This window comes from Chlorocebus sabaeus, chromosome 25 (assembly GCF_047675955.1).
Source record: "Chlorocebus sabaeus isolate Y175 chromosome 25, mChlSab1.0.hap1, whole genome shotgun sequence".
Lineage (NCBI taxonomy): Eukaryota > Metazoa > Chordata > Mammalia > Primates > Cercopithecidae > Chlorocebus > Chlorocebus sabaeus.
In genome coordinates this window covers 77,569,968-77,592,247 of record NC_132928.1, presented here as the reverse complement: position 1 = coordinate 77,592,247, position 22,280 = coordinate 77,569,968, and the positions used below count along the sequence as shown (strand labels likewise).

The window sequence follows — 22,280 nt, the reverse complement described above, 5'->3', positions numbered from 1 at the left end:
GTGGAATTTGCCCATATAAATCCATAGGGATCTGCCAGTCCTTCCTCCACACAAGAGGGAGACATTACCGTTATTGGAAATCTTGGGAACAACTCAGACGGCAAGATCCCAACCAAAAGAAGATAACGCAGAGAAGTGGCTAACTTAGAGATGAAGAGAAAAAATTTCTTTCTCCCCAGAGACACAGGGAGCAGAGAACATGTACAGAAAGAGAATATAAAGCAGAAGATGTTAGAACTCATACCTGTTAACCTTGAGCAAAAGGAAAAACAACCACTGAGAATAAAGAAGGTAAAGTGTTTTCACAATGTGAATATGGAATGGATTTATTAAAAATCAAACCAGGGCCAGGCATGGTGGCTCACACCTGTAATCCCAGCACTTTGGGAGGCCAAGGTGGGTGGATCACTTGAAGTCAAGAGTTCGAGACCAGCCTGGCTAACATGGTGACACCTGTCTCTACTAAAAATACAAAAATAGCCAGGTGTGGTGGCACACACCTGTAGTTCCAGCTACTCAGGAGGCTGAGGCAGGAGAATTGCTTGAACCCAGGAGGTGGAGGTTGCAGTGGGCCAAGATCGCACCACTGCACTCTAGCTTGGTTAACAAAGCAAGACTTTGTCTCAAAAAAAAAAAAAAATCATCAAATCAATAAAATTATCTTGAAGAAGCTATGAGATGATGTTCTTGAAGGTATACAGTTGCTTTCCATGACTCTTCAGCTTTTAGTTACTAAAAATCTTTGATAATGTGCGTAGTCCTTAATCAATCAGTAAGTTATTATTTATTAGGTCCCAATATACCAGATGTTTTGGGCAACCATATATTCAAATGTAAAGTCTGCACTTCCAGAAAGCACCATGAGATCCTGCATTGGTCATGGCAACTCCCTGGCCTCATGTGGCAACTCTTGGCTCTTCTGCCTCTTGCAGGTATCACAAATCAATCTTGACATTCCTTCTAGTTGAGTCCAAAGAAGCCTCAGGGTATTTTCCATCACAACAGCCACTATTCAACCTACTAGTTATTATGAGAAATACAAACTATTTTAAAATTTGGTACAACATCAGAATTGTATTGTCAGTCAAACAGAGGAAGCCCATTTTAAAGCTAACAGATTGATTTTATGATAGTAAACTCGCTTTATTGTTTGAGGCCCAAAGAGTCAATCCATCACTCAGATTAAAAGACAAGATCTCAATAGCTAGTTTCATATTTATTAGATACCTAACTCTCAGTCTCAGGAACTTTTCTTTCTTTGAGAGATAGAACTATCAAAAGAGCAAATTATGAAATTTCAAATTAAAATTAACAAGAAAGGCACAGACTGGACCACTTAAAAATAGTCCCCAAAAAGTGCATTCCATTGTTCTCACTTTTTTCTTTTTCCAGAAATCCTACAACAATGTAGCTGTCAGAGTAAAAAAGATTAAAACCTCCAATTGCAATGTCTCTCCAAACAATTGTGAAGAATGATGTAGTTGTACTAATTATATAAGAGATAAATGAAGCCCACAAAGTAAGTGAGGGCACGGAAACAGATGATGTTATTAATGTAATTCTGCTAAATTTTAAAGGGCACCTATAAATGTGAACATTTTTCTCACGTTCAACGATTTTCCTCTCCATACTTCAAATCACAGGATCAAAATGGGTATTCAAGTGGTTCTGTCATGGAGATTTAATGTCTAAGATATTTCTGATGGAGGGAAAAATGTCAGAATATAAAAAGGCAACTAAGAAAGAAAGCTTTGCAAATGCCTGTTCTTGTAGCAACCTTGTGGAAGAGTTCATATTAGTTGTTGCTGACTTTTCTGTGTTGAGTCATCAAAGCCCTAACTGCTGAGCCTTCTTTGTTAGCTCAACTTCATAATGCCAGGCTCTGCAGGGGGAAAATTTTGGCAGAGTACTTAGTTGTTCTTTGGCCTCTCTCACTTTCAGGTAAATTACCTGGAACATTCCAAACTGAGTGAAATAGTATTAAGACTATTGTTTTCATTTTCCTCAACATGCTTATGTAAAACTGGACAATTTTACAAGGGCAGTAATGTAGAGAGAGCATTATTTCGGGTATTCCAGCTCCTCTTCACATTCCACTGCAAACTGGGAGACTCCAAAATAGTTTTGTACAATGTAATGTTAGTATATACAGTTTTACTGGATTTGAAATGGTATGCACATATACAAACATCCATGTGTGTGTCAATGTACCTGTTGGCTTTTCTTGTGAAGGACCCTATTTAAATTCTAAGACTAGGTCTTTTGTACCAGTATAGCATTATAACATCCTTTCTTTTTCTTAAAAATGTTGACAGCAAAGATTAGTTGCTTTTTTAAATGACCCTTATTTTCAAAGCCAAAAGTTCATACTTCTATGTCAGTTTTCTAAACTATTTTGAAGTCCAAATTTTTGAGAACTGTTTGTATAGAAGTAAAGAACTCTTTTATATGCACAATCACCAACATATTTCAAGGAATATATCTTTTGGAAATAAAACAAATAAATTATAAAAATAAAGTATGATTGCGCTGGTTGGAAAAACATTTTATAATAATATATTTGTTAACTCATATATGTAATATTTTCATTACCAAAAATGTTAAAAAAATTAAAAAATAATTTAAATCACCTATAACCTCAACACCAAAATTTTTTATTTTATTTTATTTTATTTTATTTATTTTTTACGATAGGGTCTCGCCCTGGTGCCCAGGTTGGAGTGCTGTGGTGTGATCATGACTTACTGTAGCATCAACTTTCTGGGCTCATGTGATCCTCCTACCTCAGCCTTCCAAGTAGCTGGGATTATAGGTGCATATCACCACACCAGCTAATTTGTTTTGTTTTGTTTTTTTAAGCAGAGATGAGGTCTTGCCATGTTGCCCAGACTGGTCTCGAATTCCTGAGCTCAAGTGATTTTCTGCTTCTGCCTCCCAAAGTGATGGGATTGCAAGCATGAGCTACCACACCTAGCCTTTTTTTTTTTAAAAAATATTTTATTGAAAAATTTTAGATTCGGTGGGGAGTACCTGTACAAGTTTGTGACACAAGTATCTTGCGTGATGCTGAGGTTTAGGCGTCTAATGATCCCATCTACCAAATAATGAACATAGTAACGCAGAAGTAATTTTTAAACTCTTTTCCCCTCTTCTCTACCTCTCCCATTTGGGGATCTCTGGGATTTATCCTTTCCTTCTTTGTGCCCGTTTGTACCCAATGTTACCTCCCACCTATAAGTGAGAACATACAGTAATTGGGTATCTATTCCTGCATTAATTCACTTAGGATAATTGCAACATCTACGTTGCCACAAAGGACATGATTTTGTTCTTTTTTTTTGGCTGCATAGTATTCCATGGTCTACACAAGTATCACGTTTTCTTTATCTAATCAATCATTGATGGAAACCTGGATTAGTTCCACATCTTTGCTATTGCCAAGACCAACATTTTCATGTCTCTTCTTTTTCTTTGTATTTTCTTAATATTTATTTTTACAAAAAGGACAATTGATGTGAAATCAATTGCTTATTTTACATTACTTTGGAAGCCTTTAGAAAGATTGTCCATACAGGAGATGTGTTTCAAAATTACACTGATACTATACTGATTGTCCAGGACAATGAACTAACTTTAGAGATGAAAAGCCAGATGGACAGTAAGGTCTTAGAGAAAGTGAGATGAAAGCACCCAATCCTTTGCTTAAAAAATTATACTAAGAGAAACAGCTGGCCCAGAGCCATGTGCATAAGGTTATCCAAAATACATTTAATTTGGGGCTCTATGAAAATATCTTGAAACTAGGGACCTCAAATAGATTGTGTTAGAAAGGCAGGGATAGATGAAAGTAAGATTATCTCCCATTCAACAGACGCAAAAAATCTGACTTAGCCAACAGTCCAGGAGGTCAAAGAAGAGACTAAAGTTTTTGATGAAGCCTTGAGCTCTATTGTTAGGTCTTGTACATTTCTGTAAGAAATGAGAAACAGTTTGACTTGACTTTGCTTGGCCTTTTGGCCTGCAAAAATACTAAGACAGGATGACATTTCGGCTACAAATTTTGCAGCTGTGTAATCACTGGGGTCTGGGAGACCTTACTATACTTGGTTCAGCATTTGAATTCCTTTTGAGACCAAGACAATAGAACTTATAATTAGCAAACTACCACAAGTCTCAGAGTATGACACATGAATAGAACTCTTCCTTTTCCTCTTTCCCTGCACAAGAACATAAAAATAGAACAAGTAACTAGTATATTTGTACTTCTCACAACTTTAATAAAAAACACATCTAAAGATGGAACTCGGTAAGAACAACGTCCAGTAGCAGATGAATTATCTGTATTTTCTCATAATACTGTGGCTTATTGTTGACATGAAAAAGTAAATGTGAACCTATGAGAAAGGGATGTGTCCCAATTGTTGTCCTTTCCTTTACATTTCCAGTATTGCAAATCCAGCTCAGGGCCTTATTATTTTTCCTAGGCCACTGAAATATCTCCTCTGATTTAGTCTTTCCACTTATTCTCGCTTTGCTCCAACTCATTCATGGATGCCAGCTGAATGTTCCAATATCACAGCCCTGATTATGTTCATTCCCAGTTCAGAAACAGTATGTGGGCTGGATATGGTGGCTCACACCTGTAATCCCAGCACTTTGGGAGGTTAAGGAGGGCGGATTACCTGAAGTCAGACCTTCTGGGCCAACATGGTGAAACCCTGTCTCCACTAAAATTACAAAAATTAGCCAGGAGAGGTGGTGTGTGCCTGTAGTCCCGGCTACTTGAGAGGCTGAGGCAGAAGAATCACTTGAACCCAGGAGGCGAAGTTTGCAGTGAGCCGAGATCGCAGCACTGCACTCTAACCTGGGTGACACAGTGAGGCTCCGTCTCAAAAACAAAACAAAACAGTATATGACTATTCATCATAGGAAAAGTAGGAATTGAACACTGAAGGTTCCTCAAAATCGAATCCCTCCTTAGTTTTATAACCTATTCTTCTCTCCAATCCTGTGTGATTGAGTTTCCAAAGGAGTTTCTTGGCTGGGTACAGTGGCTCACACCTGTAATCCCAGGATTTAGGAGGCCTAGGCAGGAGGATTGCTTAAGCCCAGGAGTTTGAGACCAGCCTGAATAACATAGTGAGACCCCCATCTCTCCAGAAAGTATTTTTTCAAAAAGTAGCCAGGCATGGTGGCTCACATCTGTGGTCGCAGCTACTCAAAAGGCTGACATGGGAGGACTGTTCGAGCCTGGGAAGTAGAGACTGCAGAGAGCTATGATGGTGCCACCGCACTCCAGCCTAGGCAACAGAGCAAGACCCTGTATCACAAACATTTTAAAAAAATTAAAAAGAAGCTTCTTTACCCTTTCTTCATGTGCTTCAAGCTTTGCTGTCTCTGTTTTTTTTTTCGTGGTTTTTGTTTGTTTGTTTGTTTGTTTTGTTTTTCTCCTCTCTTGCTATTTCCTCCAAAAAGATTGCAACTCTCTCTCAAGATTCTGTTTATCCTCCAGGCCAACCAGAACAGTCTTGACTCTGAAGCCCTGCACACACACGACCAGAGGCAATCACTCCTTCTTCTGATCCTCCATAGAAACTCTCCTCTATGCCTACTTGTTTGATTTTATCTTGCTCTTTAAGTGGATGTGTCTTATTTTCTGCTACTGGATAAGGGAAAGGGCAGAATGCTAAAAGAGCCCTTGTAAGTTCAGACCATTTTTGAAAAACAGACTTTCTGGTATCTACATGCAGAGGCCTCTGTATCTGAAGAGGCAACCACCTTCCCCTCCTTCCCATCTGCAACCCGCTTGGCTCTTCGACAAAGACTCCGTCCTTGACCAAACTTCAGTCGGGCCCTTCTGAAGTTCCTTCCCAAGCAGGCCCCTACTTTGGTACTTCTGTTTCTGTCTCTGCATCACTCAGTTGTAGCAAGATTCCTGCTAAGTCGGTTTATCCAGAATTCCCCACCCTCAATATCTGATCCCCTTCTGTGTCTGATCAAATTCCTCACTCCTCATCATCCCCCAGATGACATCTGCTCACTCTGCACTGTCTGCAGCTAGAATCCCCAAAGGTCTGTTTCCTAGGAATCTCCCTTACTCGCGAGGCTTCCTCTCAGGAATTTTCCATCCACTGACTCCAGGCGGCTCCTTGGCTACACATCCCCACTTGTCCATGTTGTGTTCGGAAGTGATCCCAGTTCTATACTGAGGTCTCTTTCTCCCTGTTGTAATAGTTCCTCAATAAAACCTGATTTTTCCACATTAACTACGGTCTGGCTCTGGTTTTTCATTAACACTATCCAAGGGCAGGGGGGATGGCCCTATCAGTCATTCACACCATATATTATTATAAATGACATATATCAACACTTCATATAATGAGTCTCTTATATTGAGATGATTCTACTTGTGAGATCTGCCATCTTAACTTCCACAGAATAGCTCTTAACAATGAACATAATACTGTCTTATGGACCACTTTGTTTGGTTTTCACAACTTTATGAGATAGGCTGATGTTAAAAGCCCATACTATGAAGGATGAAAATAAGGCTTAAAGAGGTTAAGGGACTGATCCATAGTAATATAAGTAGAAGTAACATTTAGCAGTGAAGGAAACTCAGAAAGATTATTAGACCTATTTGCAAGTTTACGTCTGGAGGTAAATCTTTTTTTTTTTTTTTTCCTGTCATAGTGAGCATATGGTTGAGAAAATAAAGAAAAAAGAAGATCACATGGAGAATGCTTCTTCCTCACTATTTTCTTTTGCTGTTGCTCAGCAGAGAAAAAAATAGTAAAAAATGGTAACATTATTGAACAGTTACTAAGAGGTAGGCACTACATAAACACTTGATATGTAACTACCTTATTTATCTCTCATGGTAGTATTCATGAGGTACCTATTATTATACCACACAGGTGAGGAAACAAGGTTAGAAAATTAGCTTGCTCAAGGTGGAATGGGGATTTGAACCAAGATCTATGTGCTTTAAGGTCCACATTTCTAACCTCATTGCCAGTGCTTCTCAAATTTTCATGTGCCCATGAGTCACCCAAAGAACTTATTAGTTGCAGATTCGGACTCAGTAGGGCTAGGGGGTTGCAGGACGCAGAGGATGAGAGAGACCAGTACGGGTGAATACAGGAGGATATTTATTTTGAGGTATGCACTGGCTCAGTGGATTCACATCCAAAAAGCTGAGCCTTGAACAAAGACAGAGTGGGGCTTTTTATAAGCAGGCTTATAAAAGCAAAACAAAGGCCGTTAATCATACAGTGCATAACTTGGGGCCTTGCATAGCTGGTGGCCTTGTAGCTGCAGCGAAAGAAAAACAAGAACTGGCTAAACACAGACATTTGTAAAACAGTCATGCTTAAGAGGCCAGGGAAAGGAGTAACAGTAAAGGAATTTGTCTTTCTCTTTTTTTTTCCCCTCAACCTTGCTCTGGAGGGGTGGGGTGGGGGGTGCTGTCTGGAGCTCATTCCTTTGGCCTTGGCTTTTCGGACAGCATTATCTTATAACTGTCCTTGAAGTGAGCTGCTGTGCAGAGGAAATTGGGGATTCTAGCTGCAGACAGTGCAGAGTGAGCAGATGTCATCTGGGGGATGATGAGGAGTGAGGAATTTGATTAGACTCTGCATTTCCGACAAGCTTCTAGGTGATGCTGCTGCTGCTGATCCTTAGACCACACTTCAGTACCAACTTCTCTACACTCCCCTCAGAAAGTGCTGAAGTCAGTCAGGCAACTCACTGGAGTTCAACTCTAGGGGCTGGCCTGGGGAAGGGGAGAAGTGAGGAGAGAGGAACTCACAAGCTGTCTTAGCCAAGTCTACTATTCCATCTTTTCTGAACACCCCATCACCATTCTCTGTGCGAGGCTTTATTGCCTCCAGCTTTAAGTCATGCCTTCCTTGTTCTCGAATAAGAAGCGCAAACATTTTGAAGCAGAAACAACATTGTTTTCGGTAATACTTCATGACGTCTTTTGTACCGCACCCTCCTCTCTTCTGTCTAAGACACAATCCTATCTCCACCTACATTACTTGCCTTTCACAATGCCTTTCCTTAGTTCTTTCATTTGACACATCAGCTCATATAAGATATTCTTTAATTGTATCTAGCTTTCCATCATTAAGCATCAATTTGTATTAAATTTGTTTATAAAGAAACAAACAGAATATGTTAACTACTTTTTTCTAAGATGGGGATCTCCAACATAAGTTACACAAGCTGCAAATATGGGTTTGATTAATTCATTTATTCATCCATTATTGTTCAACACCTGCTATGTGCCAGGCACTGAGCTAGGTTTGCTGTCATGAGCCTTAAGATTCCATTTAGAAATCAAAACACATGATGTTATGCATATATGTATACTTACATATTTACATATATTAATGCACACATATTTTATGCATATGTATTTACACATATTTACATATATTAATGTGTGATACTACAAAACACAGAATTTTATGTAATTGAATAAATTTACTTAGTTTTAACTTTTGTGCACCGATTCAGATGCTGTGTTATACTCTGGTAATTAATGTTGCTTCTCAGTATAAAATCTCATTACATTTAGTTAACCTCTGCAGACATTTGCTCTTGTATGTTTCCATGCACACACAAAATCTCCTCTCACTTTCAGTGAAGTGAAACTGAATCCATTTTTATTAAATTTATCATTTCAAATGAAATGCTTGTCCCGGGCCACATTGTCGGGCTTTAACTGGCTTCTTCGTCTTACAAATTAAGTTTAAAACTTTGCCTCCAAATCACAAATCACTTTCTCTCTCCAAATCTTCCTTAGAAAGTTACCAATTTCTGTGGCTACAGAGTGAAGCCATTCCTCATGCTCACTCACACTTCTTTTTTCCCCTTTACTCTGGTTACTGTGTGCTAGGAGCTTGACATGCAATTTATTTTTATTCTCACAATAATCATGTCTGACAAAGTGCATCATTGTCTCCATTCTGCAGATAGAAACTAAGGCTTAGAGCAGTGAAATACTAACCGCTAACATGGGCAGGCCATGACATATATGTAGCAGGCATTACACTACGAAATTTACCGTATCATCATCCATTGCTCACTCTGCCTATAAGAAGAATCATTTAATTGTCTCCATGTTGCAGAAGAAATGTGGAGGAGGAAGGGCTTAGTGCTTAACCCAAACTTACACATCAGTTACCAACAGAGCTGAAAGCCAAGTCCAGTGCCTGGGCTCTTGCACAGGACACTTTCCAGTTCACCTGATGAGAGTCCCACAGCTGGACAGAAGGTAGCAAGGTCAGGACACCGAGGGCTGTCTGAGATCAAAGACCCTGAGCTCAGTAACTGTGCACAGGGCTTCTTTCTTCAGAACCATCCTTCTAAATCCAAAGGATGGCTTTAAATATTTACCTTATTTTAATTGGATGGAACACAGCGCCCTGCTGCCTAGCACCTTGTAGTTAGGAAAAGGAAAGCAATAATAATACGATTATCTTTATCTCTTCACCCACCAGCATCTGCGCCATGAACTCTGTCTCTGTCCCTGCACCACCCAGGGAAAACCCACCCCACTGTCCTTCTCCCGCACTCAAGATCTCTACTCCTGCAATAGTCCTCTTTCTCATCCATCCTCAGTTTATCCTTCCTTCCTGGGTTACTCCCACCATTTCACAAACAGGCGTTAATATCCCCTAGCTTAAAAAAGCCCTCACGTGGTCCCAGGTCCTGCCTCTTCCATTGTTCTGCAGCCCCTATCACACAATGTTTCTGCTCCCTTTTAAAACTGAGCTTACTTATGAGGTCATTTGTATCAACTGCCTCGAATTCCTAAATTCCAATTTTGCTTTTTAACTCATTTCAAATCAGACTTACATCTTTTCTATTGCATTAGGTCCACCTGGGCAGTTAAAATACAACAAACTAAATAGCTTATAAACAACAGAAATGTATCACTCACAATTCTGGTGACTGGGAAGTCCATGATCAAGGCACAAGCACATTTGGTGTCTGGTGAGGACTTGCTTTCTGGTTCATAGACGGTGCCTTTCACTGAGTACTCACGTGATGAAAGGGGCAAAGAAGCCCCCTTGGGCCTCTTTTATGGGGGCACTAATCCCTTTTAACCTCCCAAAGGCCCTGTTTTCTCATACTACCATCTTGGGGATTAGGATTTTAACATATGAATTTAGGGGAACAGAAATATTCAGACCATAGCACTGATGGCTACAAACATTTCTATAATAAACATTGCATTACTCTTACAATCAAAATATATACAATGTGTATATATAATACACTATTATATATGACACTGTATATACACATATATAGATGGGTGTGTATGTATACCATAACCCAAAAATACTGTGACTCAATAAGACTATGGATATATGTCAATGTTATTAATGTTACTATCTATAATTCCTACACATCACTGACTCATGTATCAGTCATGTCCATTCCTCATTCTTGAGACTAAACATCTCAATCTGTTTGAATCTGCTTCCAGAAGATTTTATACAGATACAAATTTATCATCAAGTCAGCATGAGCTCTTCTGACTTACTGGTAACGCTGTGCCGGTCCCTTCCACTGCCCCAGTTCCTTCCATGCTCATCCACTGTGAACAATCTATCAATTGACTTCCATTCCTTCCTCACATCATTGTTTGAGACAAAACTTAGCTTATCCTTGAAATCGCCATATTCCCTTTAGCTCTCTCCACTCCAGAATTCCCCCTCTTCCACTACCCAGATCCACGTGGAGGGGTGGGGCTGGCTCACCTCCACTGTCAGCTATTTCTGGATGAACTATTCGTGCATCCAACTGCTTATTCTCTTGTGTTGTCCACACTCTCTTGTTATACTTCCTCTCAAAACCACTTACATATCAGCAGTGCATTCTCTACCATGAAGGAGCTGCCTTTATCTGAGAGTCAGATAAAGATGTGCGCACAATGGCAATGAAGGGTGAAAAACCTCTAAGTCAGTGGCTCTCCAGGAGCAAAGAGAGTAAAACAAACTTAGACTTGGGGAAAAGGGAGCAAGAAGAGACATCCCACACATACTTTGAAGCATCGGTGAAAACTATTAAAGATAAGTCATGATTAATAACAGGAAGAGACACTCATGAGCTTCGGGGTGGATAGGGCAGAGCAGCCTCCTAGAGAATCTTTCAGGGTAGAGGGTAGAGTAGAAGTTAGGAAATGATGAGAAACGCAACTTGAGAATTAAGCAAAAATTAAATAACATGCTGAGGAAACTAGTTTCGTTTTTTCTTTTTAAGTCAGTGGGGACTCTGATTATTTCAAACTGTGAAATAGCTAATATTTACCGTGGGCTTACATTGTGCCAGTTACTATTTCCACCATACTCCTGTGAGGTAGGTGCTATTATTTTTTTCCATTTTGTAGATAAGAAAACTGAGAGATATAGAAGCTAAGCAATTTTGAGCCAGCTAGGAAGTGGCTTAATTTGAATTATGATTACTTTTTTTTTTTTTTTTTTTTTTGGAGAAAGAATCTTGCTCTGTCACCCAGGCTGGAGTACAGTGGCACCATCAAGCAAGCTCCGCCACCCAGGTTCCCGCCATTCTCCTGCCTCAGCCTCCTGAGTAGCTGGGACTACAGGCACCCGCCACCACGCCTGGCTAATTTTTTTGTGTTTTTAGTAGAGACGGGTTTCACTGTGTTAGCCAGGATGATATCGATCTCCTGACCTCGTGATCCACCCGCCTCAGCCTCCCAAAGTGCTGGGATTACAGGCGTGAGCCACTGCACCCAGCCAATTACATTTTCATTTCAGAATGATAAAGGGATGTTTCTCATTTTGAATTGTACCTAGGGTAGAGATATGGAGAAGTAGGGAGAAGTAGAAGACCTCAGTTTTGCTATTCTGGTTTTGGGAGTATAGGGTGAAAACCCATATGAAGTTGTCCAGCTGGAGATATAGATGTGGACTAGGGGAAAATGTCTAAGTTGAGGCACAGCTTTGTGTCACTGGACTGATGGTCAAGTTAAGTAAAGTAAAAAGGAAAAAATCTGAACCAAATTTTGGGGTGTGGGAAGGGAAGGAAATCATCAGTTTAGCAGTAGATAAAAGAAGAAAAGAAAAAAAAGAGAAAGAAGAAAAGAAGGAGAGAAAAAAAGAGAAAGAGGCTGATGAGATGAAAGAGGAGATTCAAGAAGAGAGAGGTTCCTTTGAATCCAAGAAAAGAGAGAATTTCAAAAAAGTCAATAGTAATGAAATTTACAGAGGAGTCAAGAAAGTTAAGGACCAAAGATTCTTGAGGGTTTATCAACGAGAAGGTCTTTACTCATTCTGGCAACCACAGTTGGAGCAATGTGGTGAAACTGCAGTGGGTGGAGGAGGTGAAGGGAAGATGATGAAATTGAATTGGATAAGGGGGGTCATGGATAGTGAGAGGGAGGGAAGGCAGGTGAGACTGAAATCAATGGAGAGCCTAAGAGGAGGTGTTTGTGTTTTCTTTATAAATCAAACATTTAAATATGAAAGACAAATAATCAAAAGAATTAAAAAGTATGAAGACACAGGAGAGGGCAAATATAAAACTGATGTACAAAGGGATAAGATCCAGATTTCTTCGTGGTGTCTTCTAAGTCTATCCTTTCCTCACTCCCATTGGTAGTTATCCTTGTTTAGTCCTTCATCTCTTCTTACCACAGAAAAGTGACATATCTATGCATTTCCCCACTCTCGGTCAGTTTCTACATATTGTTGTCCAGTTAATTTTCCTTAATGTTATTCCTCTACTCAAGCTCTTTCAGTGTTATTCTGTTACTTTTAGTGTAAAATCGAAGTTCCTTAAGATACACAAAGTCATTCTCATTCTGGCCTTGCCTGCCTTTCCTCATCCTTATAACTCACACACCCACATCCACACACATCACAACTCTGAAGCTATCACTTGCATTCAAATTCCTACCCATGATCCCTTGCAGTACCCTCTTTGTGCCTATATAAATCCTGCTCTTTCTCAAGTCTCATATTATATCACCTTCTTATAGACGGCTATCTCTATGTCCCTGAAGCCACATATTACCTTTTATTCTACCTTAGCATGTCAATTAACATGTCATTTCCATGAACATTTTCCAACAGTGCTTATATGTGCCTATCACTGTGAAAACCATCCAAACGTGCTAATGATATAGACCATGATAACTTGGTCACGTGGCTTCTATCCAGCATAATACTTAACAGCCATAGCATTTTAAAAAAATATGTATATAGCTTGTCATTAATACGGGACTGCAAGCTCTTCTTTCATACACATAGGCTGTGTATTAAAGCATTAGAACAGATCAGCTACATGGTCCATTTGGAGAACATATAACAGGAATTGAATAAGTATTCTGCTGAAAGGACATGTCAAAATTGGATAGGGTTTGCAGTCTCAGAACACTAAGAAATTGTGTAAATTGAATTTTATTTTTTTTCTGTGATACTCTAGATTGTGAATATTGCACATGCATTGCCTTTTCCTTTGGTCAAATTATAAGTTCTTTTATTTCAAAGCATTCTTCTATGTGCTTTGAATTTATTTCTCCTTACACTTGCATGGATTGTGCATGTCGTTTAGTACAAATGTTATGCTTTAATTTTCAAGTCCGTTTCCAAAACTTTTTCACTGTAAGCCCAAGAACTCTCTCATTTCTCTTGGAATGTAACTTAATTTCTCCATGTTATGGAACTATGTTAAAAACTCTCTTTTAGTTAAAAAGTACCACCCACAAACATTGAAGCTGTATTTTTATGAAAGTAACCACCTCTATTATTTCACATGACTACTCCCGGTTCTCTGTGGCTGTTCTTTAGTTACATTTTTTTGGTAGCCATTCCATTATATTTACTTTATTTTTGATGTCCATATTTTGATACTATTTTTGTTTTTGACATAAACACTATTCTATAATACATTTTGATACCTTAACCTTTCCTAGCTTTTCTGCATTGTGTTTGTTTGGTGTATGACATCACATAGGTATTTGTTTCCCAAAAGTTTCTTTAATTTAAACGTACCATCTATTATTTTGTTTTATTTTTTGTTCCTGGTTTGGATTTTCTTTTCCTTTCAGTCCACATGTTCCTTTGGCAATTTAAGGATCGCTTCTTTAAAATGCATTGTTTTCATCTGGGCTATCCGAAAAGCTGAATTTTGGTTTTTAATCTGTCATCACATAATGTACTACAATATCACTGGAGGACTACTGTGTTTACTATCTCCACGGAATGTGCCATTTTGAATCTAACTATAAGGCTTCCCACGTGTTGTCCCACAGTATCCTGGTGTTCAAGAGAGAAGCCAGTACCCTCAGACTCCAGCGGCTGGCAGGACTTGGGCAGGGCCCCTAGTCCTCAGAGGCAGGCATAGCTGAGTGCATCTGGTGCTGTGCTTAAGGTCTAGTCCAGCTGCAAATACGGTGGAGACACTTGGTTCCTGCTGCTCTTCCGTGATACTCTGAGCACAGCTGAGGGGGCTCTGCCATTCAGATATCAAGTTCAGTGCCTATCACAGACAAGGAGCCATGAGCTGATGGAGGAAGTAGCGGTACAGGTTGAACAGCAGGGAGCATGGTGTTCAACGGAGAAGAGGAGGGGTGGGAAGGCCAGGCTGGGAATTCCTGCTGAAGACAGCTGTCCCAAGCAGGGACCACTTCTCTGTCTTCATAGCAAGCCAATACTTGGGTCCAGTCCCCAGGCCATGGGACCGTGCCTTGGCTCTGTGTATCACAGTTTTGTTACTCACAGTGCAGTCAGCTTCATCAAAGTGCATCAGCTTCATCTGAAAGCTTGTCAGAAATACAAAGGCTCAGCCCTTCTGAATCAGAATCTGTATTTTAATGGTGACTGTATGCACATGAGTGTTTGAAAAGCACCGTGTCAAAGGGTCTACTCTGGCCTTCTTCTGATCTCTCTCATCACAACCCTCTCCAAGGGACAGGCTGATGAGAATTTTGGTTCCTTCTAGACCAAGTTTCACACAACCAGGTCCTTGGAATTCTTTGCCCTAAAGCTCACAGCCCACCCCCATTTAAGGCACAGAATAATCTTTCACTGATGCATTCCCATTGTGCACCTGGAACCCAAATACATTTGTGATCAAGGGATAGGCATGAGGACACGGCGAGAAGCTGTTTGAGCTTTCAGGCTGAGAGTCCACAAGCAGGCTCTGAGGCTGAGGACCCTGGGGGAACAGGACTGAGCCAGGGATGGGAAGAGGGGTGGGTGGGAAATGGGTGTAGACCTAGGGCCTTCAATTGCACTTTTGTTCCTAGTCACTTAGTCTATTATCTACTTGTTCTTACAAAGCATCAAGGATTTAGTCCGCTTCTGTCCATTTGCAGCGGATATGTTCTTTTAGTGATTTCAAGCTATGTGCAGGGTGAGGGCTATCAAAACATTTATGCCTTCTAAGAATTTTTCAAATACTTGATACTAAAAGGTTAGGATGGGTTCCAAAATCATTTGCCTTATCCCAAGAGGTTTCAACATTACATTTGTCAATGAAAGAAAGTAATAGCTGTTAGAATCTTTAAACATAATTTCAATTACAGGAAACTTCTGAATGGCTCTAAAATAGGTTTTTACATTTTCTGTCATCTACTTGTTCTTACAAAGCATCACACAGACAGCGACTATCAAGACTTTGATGAAAGGAAAACCATATAGTAAATATCAAAAGCCTTAAAAATGTGTGTACCATTTGATCAAGGAATTTCATTTCTGGGACTATATTCTAAGGAAGATATTCAGGGATATGTGTAGAAAGTTATTAACAATGATTTTCATCAATATTAATTTTTAACATGGAATACTGGAAATGATCAGGAATATTTATGTACGTTATAGAATATTATGCACATTTTCTGTGAATATAAATATAATGGTATTTAAAAAGAATGTTTAGTGATGTAGCAAAATGTTAGAGCAGAAAATAAATTTACAAAACCAAATAAAAGACTTTGATAAGACCATTGATCAAGAATTACAGGTCATCATTTCTATATACCTGATAATATAAATTTATACAAATTTCTGCTTCTCATTAAAATCTTTGAAAAGATTTTATTTGGAAGTTCTATATAAATTCAATACTTAGTATTCCTCCCAATGCTTTTTATTTTCTCTTCTTTTACTACCAAGGATATAAACTAAATTTCTTTCACAAAATTTCATATAGATACTCCAAAATCCTATGTAATGTGCCATCCAAATATTGCCATTTTATGTACAGAATAAAGTGGAATAGGGTAAGAAGTATGTGGCCAGCCACACACAGCTGATGAAGAAAAGCTGAGGTACACAAGGCAGGCAGGGTTGGGAGGGATACTATACTGCACCTTATATGTAGTGTGTTTTTGGATCACAAGAATCTACTACTTCTGACTTTTATTAGATGCACATTCTTTAATAAAGTGGGTGCCCTTCCTTTGCACAATTTTAAAAACAGATTTTTCTGCTCAACAGATCCGCTTCAATTTTTTTAACATTTTCCTAACACAGGATTATCATCTTCCAAAGACCCAAAAGTGCTGTCAATGTGACAGAAATCAGAATGTAAATATTTTACAAACAGCTGTCAAATGTCAATCGGCAGCAAACAAAAAACCCAGGAATTGCTGTAATCTATCCATGAGGCGATATCATTTAATTGACAGATAAGACGTTTTTCTAGCTTTCCTCTTCCTGTCAGTATTTTTAATACATTAACACCATGTGCCATTCTGGATAGTCACTGTGACAATTCCCTTGAAGACAGAATAAACTCTGAAATGCGCTAAGGGAAATGCCTGGCACAGGGACTGACTTTTGTTTCACGGGATATTTTTCACAGTCATTGTTATCTGGAATGTTTGTTACTAACATGGATTAAACACTGGTATCAAGGGAATATTGTCATGCCCATAAAAACAGGGAAAATTTTGCTCTTAGCAGTTCAATAATTTATTATTTCATTCCTTCGGGCCTTCATTCAACAAACATTTCTCATTGTGCATGTGCCAGGTTTAGCCAATAAATCTATGTAAGATCCAAAGAATGGAGCCCTGTCACCCAACATCAGAGATCAGAAATGTCACTGAGTAAAGATCCCTGAAACAGTCCCACTCAAGGATTTACTGCTATTTTCTATTTATACCTCTGTCTGTCCTCTGTTCTTCCTATATTTTTTTCTTCATCTTTTTCTTTCTCGGTTTTTTTTTTTTTTTTGAGACGGAGTCTCGCTCTGTCGCCCAGGCTGGAGTGCAGTGGCTCCATCTCGGCTCACTGCAAGCTTCGCCTCCTGGGTTCACACCATTCTCCTGCCTCAGCCTCCCAAGTAGCTGGGACTACAGGCACCTGCCACCATGCCTGGCTAATTTTTTGTATTTTTTAGTAGAGACAGGGTTTCACTGTGTTAGCCAGGATGGTCTTGATCTCCTGACCTCGTGATCCACCCGCCTCGACCTCCCAAAGTGCTGGGATTACAGGCGTGAGCCACGGCGCCCTGCCTTTTTTTTTTTTTTTTATTTTCTTCCCATCTAAGCAAAAGACACACTGGGGACATCTATAAGAACTGCTTAATTTCTTTTAGGATATTTAACATAGGGTATTTTCTGACTCTATATTCATTTACTCAACAAACATTTACTAAGCTTCTTGCAGGGGGCAGGCATCGTTATAGGTATAGTGGTTTTGGCAGTGAAGAAAACAGACAAGGCCCTGCCCTCATGGAGCTTAGATCATATTACAATGGAGATAAATAACAAATTATAAACAGGTGCGACAGATTCATCACGTCTTACCTAAATCCCTTACATGACATATGTAAGTATTTTGTCCATAAGGGGTTATTTTCATATGCCTTAAGAAATAAAACTTCCAGTTTTTGAAGGGAATTAAACCTGGGTGTCCGAGACAGTGGTTATTTAGAGAGAGTGGTTAGGAGAGGTCTTGGCAGTTGAGATTTGACTGGAAGGGTCAAGTAGTAAGAAGTGCCAGGGGCTCAGTGCCAGGCCCCCGAGGGCAAAGAACAAAGAGAAATATTCAATAAATAAAGACAGGGAGACTTGGAGTATAGGAAGAAAGAGAGAAAAGTACAAGTAGAAACCAGATCATATCAGATTTATAAGTCATGTTAATGCATTTGGATTTGATTCTAAATGTAGGGGAAGGAATTGAAGGATTGTGAGCAGGTCTCAAATAGGAGAATAACATGATCTGACAGAGGCTTCCCAAAGCAGACGCTGGCCGTGACAGAATGTAATTTTGTGTGGTAAGAATGAAAACCATGTTGACTAACATGAAGCTAATGCCATCGTCCAGGCAAGACAAGATGATGGCTTGGAGTAGAGTCATAACAAAAGAGACAAGGGATTCAGGATGTATTTGGAAGAAATAAAAGGAAAATGAAAATAACTGGCCACTCTTAGGTTCAATGGACAGAAATAAAAACTGTTGCTTTGAATAGATACCAGAGTATTTCCCTGCATTAGCAATGGAGACCCAAGATGGTAAGCTAGTATTTTGTACTAACAGCCCATCAGAATACCTTATACCATCAATTTACAAATAAGCAGCAAAGGTCCAGAGAGGTGAAATGGCTTTTTGTAATGCCAAAAATTGCTGGGCTGTCCCCTGCATGTCCAGTCCCTTATTTTCCAGCCAAAAGATTTTTCCATTATCCAGCTCCCCCATCCCCCAAGTCAGCTCAGTGCCTTATGCAATGCCTTGTATAACTTTCTTGAGAAAGAAATTTCATATGACTTAGTTTTTAAACTCTATATATATATGTATTTTTTTTTCTGAACCAAGTCAATAAGAGTGAATTAATGAAGATAGTTAGGCAGAGAATACTTAATTCTATGATTGCTGGGTAAAAGCTGAGTTTTGGTGACCATATTTTAACCATTAGTTCTAGACTTTTATTTCAAAAAAAAAAAGAAAGAAAGAAAATACGATGCTCAGAATTAATATTTCCTTTACTAACTTTCATAGGCAATTCCAATAGAAACTGATTCTCCCAAATCAGATCTGTTTTTCTCTTTTCCTTTTATTTTCTTTTTTTCTTCCTTCCTTCCTTCCTTTCTTTCTCTCTCTCTCTCTCTCTTTCTCTTCCTTCCTTCCCCTTCCTTCCTTCCTTCCCCTCCCTTCCTTCCTTCCTTCCTTCCTTCCTTCCTTCCTTCCTTCCTTCCTTCCTTCCTTCCTTCCTTCCTCTCTCTCTCTCTCTCTCTGTCTTTCTCTCTCGTTTCTGTTATACAGGAATAGACTCAGTTCACTTAGTTTTACAAATGGAAAATAAAATGGAAAGTCTGTGCTATTGAAGAGTATTGTAGTCAAAGAGTTACTGAGCTGACAATGCCCGCTGCCTAACTGTAAAATGTAATCAGCAATAGGACGAGCTCCTGGAACCAGGCTGCCAGGGCCAGCATTGAGGCAGCTGTGTACAGGGATCAGCCTCTGACAGGTCCAAGTTCAAATCTCACCTGTGCCAGTTACTACCATAGGACAAGTTTCACAGGACAAAGTTCTTCACATCTTAGAGCCTGTTTCCTCGTACATCAAATGGGAATAAAAATACTCGACTTAATAGTACTACTGTGGTGTTTAAGTAAGATAGGGTAATGTGTCTAGCATGATATCCAGATATAAATGTTACTGAATCAGCTAAGTCTCCATTTGGCTCTGAGTGTCAGCAAACCTAATAAGCTCATCTAAATTAGGGACTGTATGTGTCTCATGAAACAAGACATCTGATGGTGGGCTTGTAAGAGCTCAAGCTCATTTTATCTTCCCGCTCCAGTATCCCCAGTTCGGCTTTTGTTGCTGTGATTGCAAGAAGGGGTGGAGGTGGGGGTGTGATTTCCTGATAGAATGATGGGATAGGAATAAAGGAAAAAACATTTGAAGAGGAATCTCCTCTTGAAAGTCTCTCCCCAGGGACCAAGACTGAGAGCTCATTGGCTGGAGCTAAGTCACATGGCCACAGAAAGAGCATCTGGGAAGATGAGAATAATTTTTAGCTGGGCACTTTGCTGTCCTTACAACATCAAGATTTTATTAGGAAGGAAGAGGGTAGGGATAGGGTTTGGCTCTGTGTCCCCACCCAAATCTCATTTCGAATTGTAATCTCCACGTGTTGAGGGAGGGGCCCGGTGGGAAGTGATTGGATCATGAGGGCGGTTTCCCCCATGCTGTTATTATGATAGCAAAGGAGTTCTCATGAGAGCCGATGGTTTTAAAAGTGGCAGTTTCCCCTGCACTCTCTCTCCCTCTCTGCTGTCACTATGTAAGACATGCCTTGCTTCCACTTCGCCTTCTGTCACGATTATAAGTTTCCTGAGGCCTCCCTAGCCATGTAGAACACAATTAATAAATTACCCTTTTGTTTATAAATTACTGAGTTTCAAGTAGTGTCTTTATAGCTGTATGAGAACAGACTAATATAGGGAGATTGGATTAAAGGTAGGATGTTAGCAGTGTTTGCTGGATAGATAAAACATTATTAAGGATAACATCTAAGAAAGATTGAGCTTTTCCACAGTGTTGCTGTTTATGTTCACAATCGTATTTGTACAGCATTCTGAAGAAAGGCAATCTAAATCAAGGGATAATTCTTAAGCTTCTAAGAATTAGACAATCTACACAATCCTATATATGTACTAATAATTCAAACATTTTGCAATATTTCAAAAAATTCCACATTGCTACAGTTAAACACAAATGTGCTTTTGAAATAAAGTTAACTTATTTCAAATCTCAATCAACATGCCTTTATTTCCATTTTTAAACTGATGAGAAAATGAACACACTTAGCTTTATTAAGACACAAAAAATTTAACATGACTAATGGTAACAACTGTACATCATGTTGAAAACACCAACTTATAAATTCTTATTCCTTATTAATCTGTTCTCACAGATTGGGCCATCAATTCCCCTTTCCAAGGAAATAGCTCAACTAGAAAAAGGATCTTACCTTATTGTACCTTAGCTGAAGTTCTGACTGTCATTTTTTTGGCCGCTAATCACAATACAAGTGCTAGAAAAGAAAAACAACAAAAAAAGATGGTATTAACAAATAACCAGGACCCTGAGAAAGAGAACATCAATAGGTTACACAACATGACTAGAGGCAATGAAAAAAAAATTACAGAATTTTTGAGTTGGAAGTGACTTCCTGGATCATGGTGCCTAACCTCATGTACCTGAAGAGGATGGAGAGGGTCAGAGAAGTTAAGGTACCTGTCACTGGAAAAGAAATATATCTATTGACTTCCTCATTCTACAGCTCCTCACGTCCTACCTGCCTAAGCTCCAGTTGCAAGGAAGGGAGATAGAGTGAGAATAAAAATAAAGAAGTTGCTCATCTCTTCCTTTTACACGTAAGTGATGATTGCCTTCTTCTCTTAGCAAATTGGCTAGTACGGTCTGTGTTCAACAAGTATTCCAGTTTCTATCTTCTCCCAGACACTACTCAAAATATATGCATACAGTGATCTTACAGTTAACCCAATCTCATACAGGAAGAAAATGCAATCTTCATGAAAATCCCCTAACTCCACTTCAGACACTAAGTGTACTGAGCCTGATAGCGAGGCCAGAATCTTGGGAAAGCACCTCCATTAGAAGGTTAACCTAGAGAAAGAAAAAGAAGTGCCAGGCTTTGCAGAAGAACCAGGGAACTGTGTCACTGTGAAGGATGTGGCTGAGTTCAGAGGGTCATGAAGGGATGGGAAATGCTATGGAAGAACTTGAGGATGAGATCCCCTGATAAGTTGTAGTTGAATTTTTTAAAGGAGGACCTTGAAGTTTGCACAGCACGGTGACGGTGACACCAAATGGAAAGAGGACCGAGAAGAGACTGTGATGGAAGAAGTAAAAGGATCCTAGAGGTGCATGTGGAGGGATTTTCTCAGCAAGTCAGAGAGGAGCCTAGTGAAACCTCTGTGAGTGTCATCTGTGACAAGATCAGTACAGAGATGGAGAGCAAACTTCGAGAGAGTATTACAGCAATTGGATATGTAATTGAGAATTTAAAAATAGATTTGTATTTTACATGTTTCTAAAAGTATTAATATGCAAAGGATTTGGGGGAAAAGAGTAATTGCTCCTTCATCAGTTTGAGAAACACATTTATGCTCGCGAGCATTGGTCCTCTGCTGCCCTCATATCCCTTCTTCCTCTCTTTAGCGCCTCCCTCTCCCTCTGCTATTGTTTGCCATGTTGGAACTGTCAATCACCGGATCCTCTCCCACTTTCAGCAATGGAGGGCATCTGACTCAA

General features: G+C 39.5%; 1 protein-coding gene across 2 annotated transcripts in view; it reads right to left on the bottom strand.

Annotated features, from left to right (window-relative positions):
• The window catches only part of CHRM3 (cholinergic receptor muscarinic 3), a 511,637-nt gene that overhangs the window by 252,161 nt on the left and 237,196 nt on the right, over positions 1-22,280 (bottom strand). For both annotated transcript variants that reach the window (XM_073011865.1, XM_037986064.2), the window contains one exon: positions 20,974-21,036. The gene's annotated coding sequence lies outside the window, so the exon portion shown is untranslated. The remainder of the gene's footprint in view (positions 1-20,973; positions 21,037-22,280) is intronic.